This window comes from Mchenga conophoros, linkage group LG2 (assembly GCF_057382185.1).
Source record: "Mchenga conophoros isolate Kocher_MC1m ecotype Shallow Benthic linkage group LG2, M_conophoros_male_GT1.1, whole genome shotgun sequence".
NCBI lineage: Eukaryota > Metazoa > Chordata > Actinopteri > Cichliformes > Cichlidae > Mchenga > Mchenga conophoros.
In genome coordinates, this window is record NC_140527.1 from 28,204,198 (window position 1) to 28,215,165 (window position 10,968).

General features: G+C 44.0%; 1 protein-coding gene and 1 long non-coding RNA gene across 7 annotated transcripts in view; one reads left to right on the forward strand and one right to left on the reverse strand.

Annotated features, from left to right (window-relative positions):
• Positions 1-5,272, reverse strand: part of nexmifb (neurite extension and migration factor b) — a 53,107-nt gene extending 47,835 nt beyond the window's left edge. For all 5 annotated transcript variants that reach the window (XR_014894412.1, XM_085291939.1, XM_085291927.1 and 2 more), the window contains exon 1: positions 5,154-5,272. The gene's annotated coding sequence lies outside the window, so the exon portion shown is untranslated. The remainder of the gene's footprint in view (positions 1-5,153) is intronic.
• LOC146582138 (uncharacterized) lies at positions 4,439-7,420 on the forward strand. Of its 2 annotated transcripts, none has more exons than XR_014894414.1 (2): positions 4,439-4,926; positions 6,772-7,420. It is a non-coding gene; the product is annotated as an uncharacterized LOC146582138 (long non-coding RNA). The 2 variants fall into 2 exon arrangements; XR_014894415.1 differs by lacking the exon at positions 4,439-4,926 and adding an exon at positions 5,103-5,792.
• Positions 7,421-10,968: the final 3,548 nt, after the last annotated feature.

Below are 10,968 nucleotides of genomic sequence, written 5' to 3' on the forward strand. Positions count from 1 at the left end.
AGGACCACTAGCTGTGAATGATTATAATTATTACCCGTAGTAGAATAGCAGTCATGCTGTTGTATCATCAGCAACATCATCCAACAGATCAGGGTCAGATCCAACTTGAAATTCATGTATGCAACGCAATTCACATCCTCTGTGTTAAGATATTCAAAAACATTTCTCATTTGACTTCTGCTCAGAAGCAGTATGCATGGATTATGTTTTGCCTCTGGCGCGCTATGGTAAATGAAAAGTAAAGCGCCATCCGTCAGCTGACTCCATCTGACAGAAAGACCGTTGCATCTGCTCCACAGACCTTTTTTTTTTTTTCTCGCTTCTTCCCATCATGCTCGCCTGCATCAACCACAACTTATGATTAAAAATAGCCATTTGATTCAATTACCTCTAATGTTTGATTAGGGCACAAATGCCGCAGTCTCCACAAACAGCAGCACAATTAAACTGAAGTGAATTGCAGCAGATCTCTGAGCGAACGCTGGCCACGCCATAAATTTTAAATACTCGACTTGGGGAGCGAAAAGAAGAGAAAGAAAAAAAAGAAGAAGAAGATTTACAGCAAAATATGGCCTGTCTCTTATTTGTACATAAATTCACAACATCGTTTAGAGTAGCAAACAAGTCTGTCTTGAATGGCTGGTAATTATGTACAGCAGCAAATAAAGCGTGGTTTTCTTTTCTGAGGCGCTGGTGGCTTGTTAAGTGGTGAACAGACAAAACAGCATTTCGAAAATGAAAGGTGGAGGGAAACATCCAGGGCACAGCGAGCTTCTCTCCCATTAGAAACAACACTGTCTGTCTCGCGACCGTTTGTTTGTTCCAACTGGCTGTACTGGAAAGACGTGCCCCGAACCCCCACCACCAACACTAACTACGTCTTTCTTGTTGTTTCTGTCCCCTCTCCCTCCGTCTGTCCATCCAGCCCTTCCTCTAATCTTCCCACCATGTCCGTCCCCCATCTCCTAGGCAGCTCCTCTGTTTTGTTTTGGGTTGTTTTTTTGTTTGTTTTTTGCATCCTACCTAATGTTTTGGTCCCTTTTTTTCACTTTATCAGTCCTTCTTTTTTCAACCCGCCCACATCCACTCATTTTCAACCACCAAATCAAAAATAAGGCTAACAAATGTGGCCTATTATCCAGTATTCGGGACACTGACAGTACGTGTCCATGAATGTAGAGCTCCAAATGGCTCAAACATGAGGAATCTAGTTAGAAAAAAAAAATGTTCGAATTAGACCAGGGGCACTGCAGACAAGAGGAATCTATTACTGTTATTATATAACAAAAAACTGAGCTGTTATTGCCACTGTGTGCACCATTACAAAGAAACAATGCATAGGAGCACATTGTGTGAAACCAATTAAAATCCAACCCTGTCATATACCTTCCTCTCTTTCCAGTCACGTTGTGAATATGCCATTTTTACACCATTCATAACGGCGCACCTGTGTCCACTGCGTTAGATCTCCGCCTCTTTCAGTATCCTTCTCAAATTTTCCAGCATCGCATCTCACTATCTGTTTCAAGAATCCCACGAGCTGAAAATACAAGGGGGCCCGGGAGAGTGTGTGAGAGCAGAACAGGGGAAATTTCACATTATCTGTCTATCTGCAATATAAGAGTGTGATGTGGAAGCAGGAAATGAGCTATGAACGTCAAGCCTGCATGCTCATGGTCCCAGTGGCCACCAGCCTACATATTGAGATCAAGTAGGCAATGTGGAAAGTGGTTTAATAGACCCCAGTTTAATTGGACTTTTATTTGTTAATGGCTGAAATCCTGATGCATTACTTTAATTATCTTGGCAGAACTAATTCATGAACACGTAGGAAAAGAAAAAAATGTGGCCGGACTTAGCATTTAAATGGCATCCAAACGCTCCCTCCCTCCCTCCCTCGCACTCTCTCTTTCTTTTTAAAGCTCCTATCCTCAAAGTACTCTGCTTTTGCTTTCCATGGGATTCTCTCTGATACGACTTGTAAGGCATGTGATGGTTTAAACCCTCAGTGTGCTTTAACCAGCCAGCTGTCATGAATGAGTCCACAGAAAGAGGAGAGGAGAGCACTGAGGCCATTTTTCTCATCTTTTTTAAAAGCGCTGGGGCCCACCCAGATCCAGACCCATGGCCGTGTTTGCTCTGCCCTCCGAGTGCAGAGTAGGTTTGGCTGCTGCCATGGAAGGGAAAGAGGAGGGGAGGGGTGGGCTCACTTCTACACTTACTAAGCCCACTCACACATGAACTGCTCCGTCAATGCTGAAGAGCAGCCAATGAAAAGGTGAGTTCCTTAATGTCTTTCTGATTGCGTCGTTTCTAGTTCATTACATGACGGCACTGTAATAGTTTTCGCCTCACACTGACACTTGAGTTCTTTAAAACGGGGCGTTCTTTAAAGCAGTTTAGCACAGTTTGACTTTCAGCTACAGGGGAAAATGTTTCCCTCTCTCAGCCAGTGCATGTGTACAGTATTTGTGCATTTCATGGTGTGTTTGTGTGCGTGCTGCAGATTGCATTGGAGTATGTTTACGTCTGTGCGCACGCAAGTAGTATGCGAAAACAAATGTGCGTGTCTTCCCTGGAACAGCTCCTGTCTGGGTGGGGGGGGGGGAGCGGAGCTGGCGGTGAAAGAGCTCAGCAGCGCCTCAGTCCCTCAGGACAGACTGCAGCTCTCTCCTCGCGGCCATGAAAAGCAATCAGAGCTCAGCTTTCTCTCCTGGACTTACCTCTGCCTTTAATTACAGAACTCAGCAGCAGCAGCAGCACAGAGAAAGACTGCCTCCGCTGGGCCACAGCCAGCCCGTCACAACCCCAGCACAGGGCTGCGGTCGAGACAGCAGGCCTCAGCATACAGTGGCCTGACATAAGCACAGTGTGCTTAAACATGCAGTCGGCCCCGGTGAGCTCAGCGTGCTTCTGCACAGACCGAGACTCGGCTAAGGTGCTTCTATACTGAAAACCACAGCGCTCCAAGCATAAAACACAGCAGGGCTCCATACGAGCTAGGAATGGCCTTTCTGTATGCCTAATGAGATGTTCTCACCTGTGCTCTAGCAGGATAATGCAACATAAGCGACTGGGGAATTACGGAAAAATGATCAATAACACAAATAAATGTTTGCTGCTCGGTACACACATGCACACACTGTCAACCAGAAGCAAGACCCTGAGATATGAAGAATGCGAGCACTTGTAGGGAAAAGGATTACTGATGAGGAGCCATTCATTGTGTGTAATTGAGATTCTTTCCCATTCAAGAGACATGAGAGTAGAGGCCCAACATGTGCCTTTAGGCTGAGCAGAGGAGAAGCCACGGTGCACACATGGACAGGGGAAGATAAGAGACTATGTACACAAGCTGCTGGTTTTATTGCTGCAACATAACGCTCGGATAGCATTTTAAACACATTTTCAGAAAACCTGCCAGTGCCGTCCTCGCTGCCGTGGAACCATGCCACGGTGCTGAAATGTGTCATTGGGCTCAATTTCTCACCCAATTTCAACCGAACGGAAAATGGCACTTTGGTGACAGCAATGAGGCTGACCAGAAGGAGATGTGAGTGGCAAATGCCGTAAAAGACGAATCTCCACGGCGCACTCGGTGGCACGCCGCCGAACTAAGGCACGGCTGTTATGATAGCTATCATCATTTCCGTATCTATGATCCTCAAACAAGGCCCTCTCCCCCTCCACACGTCACATAGCCTCGGGTCCAATGGCGCACTGTGCCGTCACACGTGATAATGACACCCACATCAACGTGTCAACTCAATTTGGCCCTCTTATAGGCTCTCTTTGACTCAATCAATGCATGGCCTTCCATCTGGGTTCCACTCCTGTCCTCACATTAGAGGAGTGGGGATGGACAGACATTTTACTAACAGCTCACTAAACCTGCCCCCACTCCCCACCCTTGGACATCTGCAGTTTAACATCACATATTACATATTTTCCTTAACCTAATAATCCAACAATGTTCTCAGAACGTGCAGCAAAGTCAAAAGCACCCTGTCAAGTAGGCTACAAAGGCTTCAAACACAAATCAAAAACCAAGTCATGTCGGGTCAATAACTGTGAGCTGAACAGATCATTAACTGTGGCGATAAATTTGCCAAGTTTTTCTTCTTATTCTTCTTTTTTAATTTGAAAATCCCATCTTACAAGGCATTCCAATAAATATCAGGCAGGCACATTTCTAGCTCGTTAAAATTTAATCCAATTAAATCCCTATTTAAAACAAAGTTACACCTCCACAACAACCAAGCACAGAGGCTGTTATCTTGGGCTGCAGCTCATTATTTCTCAGAGCAGCTCGTCTGGCTGACAGTGTGGTAGACTGGGACATCCAGTAAACATCTGTCATGAAGCATCCTTACAGGGGAGCACAGACACAGTAAGCTACTGATCCAGTGACCCCACAGTGCAGGCATTCACACATGCCTTGGTGCACCTGCGTGTGAGCCTCTGCTATCGTCATGTTTAGGCCAATTTTAAGGATTTGTGCTTATAAACCGTTTATGAATCATTTATTCGCCATCACAGTGGAGGGGCCTAGAGAGATGATGTGTTATCCCATTAGGTTTCCATAGCTCATTCATGAATCATTCATCAGTTTGGACTATAGATTATTCCCCCTTTATTCATTTCTTATTCATTTTGGGCCAGTGTACTGCTCGGGATGCATTACGTTGCTTCAAAATGACGTCCACAGGCCAGTGTTTGCCTTCAAAACATGCAAACAGTGCAAGGTAACTGGCATCAACGCGAACAACCACACGTGGCATCTGTATTTGGATTGAATTTGTGAGCCTTAAGCGAATAGATCGGAGCTTGTGCTTTAAGTAAGTGGGGGTATTTTTTTTCGCAGGGAGAAGGTAATCGATGGAGCAGAGACGAATGAATGTAGGCTACGACAGCTGTCCCAAGGAGGTAGGGCTGCTACTACACCGCATGCATGGTGTGAGTTCCCCCTTTGAATAAAATGTCCGATCAGACCAAATCAAGAAGGCAGGGATATAAATCAGTGTGTGTGTGTGTGTGTGTGTGTGTGTATGTGTATAAATCAGGCTGTCCTGTGCATACCAAATAGAGCTCGCTCTCTATTCAAATACACACGGCACGCTGAATAGCAGCATAATAGCGTTTTCTCTGCCTACCTCCAGAGCGTGTGCGCCCAAACTGCGTTTTTTCCCCCGTCGCAATGGGATCCTTCTCAGCTGCCCTGGACAGTATCAGAGATGCGTCTTTCCCCCGAAAGGCAAACACTTCCCCTGCATGTCCCCCAACCCTCCCTCCCCTGCCGCCACCACCAGCACCACCAGCAGCAGCAGCAGCAGCAGCCCGGGCCTCCAGTAATAGCAGGTGGACGCGCTTCTCAATGATGGAGACAGCGCGACTCTCCTCTCCCCCGCCGCTCCATTTTCAATTACGGAAGAATTCGTATTCCAGGAAACGCGCTATAGGGCAGCCAGCATGTCCTAATATCGCCGCTTTTCTCGGGACCAACAGGGGCCGTCGCCTCTCAAACTCCCGATTCGTGGCGCCCCCTCGCCTGTTATCTACCTTTTACGAGATTCTTGATGTTGCCATTGTCACGGTGTATTTTTTTTTTCGCCTTCCTTTTTTTTCTTTTTTTTTTTTTCAGCTGAACCTCTACCCCTCCTTGCGACGCGCAGTCTCGTAGGCGCGCACTTTACTTGCTCCCCCTCCGATTCTTCTTGGTCCGACCTATGAGCGCGCACAGCCAGCCGACGCAGGGCCACGCACTGCTTTGACGGACGCGCTGAGCAAATCAGGTATAGCCCACTCCAAATAGGACTGTATCATAACAGGGCAACTGCAATGACATGAATAATGAATAGGCTACTCATGTTTGCTGTGCTGTGTGATAGGCCCACTCACAATGCGTACCGGACTGGAAGCGATATTTGGGGAGACTTGAGCGTCTCTCTCTCTCTCTCTCTCTCTCTCTCTCTCTCTCTATCTGTCTCGCTCTCTCAGTATGAATTTGATTAGCAAAACTCAATAAACCATTACTTTAAAAAAAACGTGTTTTGCATGTACATGATTATTTTTGTGTTATTAACGTCTATTCAAGAGGGGACAGTGTTTTTTGAGTATTTTTATGGATTTAAGATCATATGTTAGAGTAATTTTGTCATCGGGTGGACAGGTTGATGTAAAACAAAAACAATCCTATATATGTGTGTGTGTGTGTGTGTGTGTGTGTGTGTGTGTGTGTGTGTGTGTGTGTGTGTGTGTGTGTGTATAAGGCTAGATGTCACTGTCCAATTTTCAGCTTATGTTCACAAATAAATGTTTTATTTAATTATTTCCCTGAATACTGATCGATTGTCAAACTGAAAACATAAAATGTTATTTTAAAAAGTGGCAACAGCCTGATTTCATTTTTCAGAGGCCAAAGTGCATCCTTCACATGTGACAAGGTAGACAGGCATCATTAACTCACCACATTTGTAAGTGGCACTGATTTGGGAGTGGTTTTCTGCGTGTCTTACACAGTTGCTGTGAGCCAGTAGACCACGGTATTTGATTGCGTTTCTACTGTAGTCTACTTCTGCTCCACACTGTCACTTTTTTTCTTTTGGTAAGGGACCTGTTTAGTGCATGTGTGTTACACCGTCCAGGCTTAGATTATTATTAGAAATCAACACTTCCATAATAGATATTTCTTTTGAGGGTCTGTGAGCTGCACAGTTAAGATCCACCTAAACACTTGTTCACATTTTCTCATTCCTGTGTTTCTTTGTGCAGGCCAGGGCGTACAACATGCTTCAGGCTGAAGGCGGGTGATTGCACAGGGTGGAAGATGTAGGAGGATGACTGCCAAACCCTATGCAAGTTTGTCAGCATGCTAAATAGGTTAGATGACCCACAGTACTGCTGACTCTAGTCTTGGACTTTGGGTTCTGACAGTTTTACAGGTGGGACAAAGGACTCACCCTTCCCCGCTTTAACTTTATATTCAGTTGTATACTGCAGACAGATCTGTTGAATCTTCGATTGTAGTGTTTGCCTAATAAAATAGAATAAAATTTTCCCTGGAGGTGGTCTTTTTGTACATAGCAGTGACTGTTGGTCAGATCTAGAATCTGTGTGTTTCACATCCACCTCTCTAAAATTAGAGTTTGCTATTGCTAATGACAAAGACTTCCATCAGATGTGCACAACAAGGAAAGGCAGCAAAAAGCAAATGTTCAACATTTTTGCACAACGGACTGAAACATGAAGTGTCAGCTGTCAGTTTGTAAAACAGTTAGTCATTAAATTTATTGGTTGGTATAATGACAATTATGGTTTCATACTGTTTAATGAATAACAAATACTAAACATTTCTTCTTTCAACCCCTGAAATATGATGATTTGACGATAGTCTGAAAAATAAAGGGTCTGATTTCGAGAACTTCTGGTGGATATTTTTATTTGTTTTATAATATTTTACAAACAAAACGTCTCCGATTGATTCATTTTTCACTTGCTTAAAAATGTCTTTCCCATTGTATTTAACATGGTTAAACTTGAATAATCAGGTTATAACTAAAAGGTATTCTGTCAGCCAAATAAAGCGATTACTGTTTATCTAAACTGGGTCACAGTTTTACATACAGTGGATTATTATGGACATTTGTTTTTGGTCTATATCTTTTGACTTATTTCAACTACTCTACTAAGTCCTGATGTACTAAACAGAGGACGTCCTGGCCTTTCCAAAGATATCTCACATGCTTGGGTGTCCTCTTTTAGCTCCAAAGAGGCAGGAAATTACAAAACAGTTAAACTGAAAAATGTTTTTTCTTCAGTTCTCAGGAGGTTGTTGTATTCAGTCTATAGCTATCTGTTGCCTATATATAGTCATCATGGCCATGAATGTCATGGTCATTTTGGAATTTTAATGATTTCTTTGAACTGTTCTTTTTACAGAGTGGAATAATTGTAGAGCGTATATCATTAATAACTTTAAACATGAATTGGGCGCACAAGACTTTTAATATATTTGAAATTTTCTCTCATCCATCTAATCCATAGTCCATACGTTCACCCCCCACTAATGTTTGATTAAATGTCCCTTAGCAAGTTTTACCTGAACCACACACTTTTAGAATCCATCAACAAGCTTCCGGCGTAATTCTGACAGGAAATTTGACGACTCTCCTTGGTAGAATTTGTAGAGTTCATTTAAATCGGTTACTTTCCTGGCTCACACCCAGCTTTTAAGCATAGTCCACAAATTCTAAATAGGGCTGAGGTCAAGGTTTTGGGAGGGTCATTCCAGAAGCTAATTGTTAGCCTGCTTTATCCACTCCAAAACCAGCTTTAATTCATTTTGGATCATTTTCCTGTCTGACATTTAGTGCAGTCTTCTTAGATTTTAAAGCCACGTCAACCTTTCATATACAGGCTATAAACACTGTTTTGTTTTGTTTTTCAAATAAGCATAAGAATACATAGTATTCAACTTACAATCTCCAAAGAAATTTCAGTTCCAGCGGTATGTCTCAGTTTTTCCGTGTCAGTCTGCTGTCATTACAAAGAAATGCTAAATCAAATCAAATCAAATCACTTTTATTGTCACATCACATGTGCAGGCACACTGGCACAGCACATGCGAGTGAAATTCTTGTGTGCGAGCCCCACAAGCAACAGAGATGTGCAAACACAACAACACAAACGAGCAAAATACAAGAATGGCCAACCTGAAACTAATAAATATATGTACAATATATAATAGTGTATGCATTTCTGGATGTGTATACTAAATATTTTCCTACGTGTGTGTGTGTGTGTGTGTGTGTGTGTGTGTGTGTATACACATTTTTACAAATTAAATAGTAAAAAAAAAAAAAAAAAAAATAATAATAATAATAATAATAATAATAATAATAATAATAAAATATACAAAATATACAGAGTTGAATATGTGCAGAACAAGTGGCATTTATATACAGTGTGGAGTGCATAATGTTGAAGTTCCAGTAGTGAAGCTGAGGTGTCTATGACGTGTTCAGCAGTCTGATGGCCTGATGGAAAAAGCTGTCTCTCAGTCTGCTGGTACGGGACCGGATGCTGCAGAACCTCCTTCCTGATGGAAGCAGTCTGAACAGTTTATGGCTGGGGTGACTGGAGTCCTTGATGATCCTCCCCGCTTTCCTCAGGCAGCGCTTCCTGTAGATGTCTTGGAGGGAGGGAAGCTCACCTCCAATTATCCGTTCAGAGCACCGCACTACTCGCTGGAGAGCTTTGCAGTTGTAGGCGGTGCTGTTGCCATACCAGGTGGTGATGCATCCAGTGAGGATGCTCTCAATGGCACAGTGATAGAAGGTCCTGAGGATGCGGGGGCTCATGCCGAATCTTTTCAGTCTCCTGAGAAAGAAGAGGCGCTGCTGCGCCTTCTTCACTGTTTTGTTTGTGTGTACTGACCACGTAAGATCCTCAGCCAGATGTACTCCAAGGAACCGGAAGCTGCTCACTCTCTCCACAGCAGCGCCGTTGATGGTGATGGGGGTGTGTACTTCTCTGCACCTCCGGAAGTCCACTATCAACTCCTTTGTCTTTGCGACGTTGAGGGTGAGATGGTTGTCTTGACACCAGTGGGTCAGGGCGCTGACCTTCTCCCTGTAAGCCGTCTCATCACCGTTGGTGATAAGACCCACCACTGTAGTGTCGTCCGCAAACTTCACAATGATGTTGGAGCTGTTAGTGGCTGTGCAGTCGTAGGTGTAGAGTGAGTACAGGAGAGGGCTCAGTACACACCCCTGTGGAGCACCAGTGTTCAGTGTGATGGGGGATGAGGTGATGCTGCCCAGTCTGACCACCTGGCGTCTGTCAGACAGGAAGCTAAGGATCCAGCTGCAGAGGGAGCTGCTCAGTCCTAGATCCTGCAGTTTCCTGTCCAGCTTCGAGGGAACGATGGTATTGAATGCTGAGCTGTAATCTACAAACAGCATCCTCACATACGTGTCTCTCTTCTCCAGGTGTGACAGGGCAGTGTGTAGTGTCAGGGCTATGGCATCATCAGTGGACCTGTTGTGGCGGTATGCAAACTGTAGAGGGTCCAGTGAGTCGGGTAGTGCAGAGCAGATGAAGTCCCTGACCAGCTTCTCGAAGCATTTGCTTACGATGGGGGTCAGGGCTACAGGTCGCCAGTCGTTCAATGAGGAGATGGTGGAGGATTTGGGTACAGGGACGATGGTGGCCATTTTGAAGCAGGCTGGGACTACAGACAGAGAGAGGGAAAGGTTGAAGATGTGCGTGAACACTCCAGCCAGCTGAGCCGCGCATGACCTGAGGACGCGGCCGGGAATCCCGTCCGGACCAGTATGCTACTGTCATAACTCAACAGATCATGCTAGCATAGCACTCAACAAGCTAACTTGGTTGTGGAATGGCAGGCTTTGGATAATCATCTTTACATTTGGAGAAGATGAAATCTGTATCCATATTAAACAAGACGCAACACTGCTGTTTAGGTTGTTATTAAAAATTACACCCTGATAGCTTAGATTTAAATGCTGATTCTTGTCCTATGGCACGATGTCTGTCTGCAAACAGCTGTACACTAAACAGTTTATTTCCTCTTGTGTGATCAATTTGTAATGTCTCCAATATAATTCGTCCAGTCACATTATTACTGAAGTCACACACAAGGACAGATTGGTATTCTTTAATATTTGATATTACTCTTAGATCCCTCCATGTCTATCTATAACCCTTTGAAACGCGTTCAAAGAGAGCGCACACAAACACACACGCTGCAAATTACCTTTGAAATAGATAGCATTTATTTGATTACCTATGTTTTCACTGTAGAAGTAAAGTACAAGCGCTGATGATCTCCATAGTGACTCCATAGTAACAGAAATTATATCCATACTTCTTAAAATACCTTTTCAACTGCATACATCAGTACAGATGTGTTTTAAGAAAGAGACAAATTAACTTACAGCTTCTCTC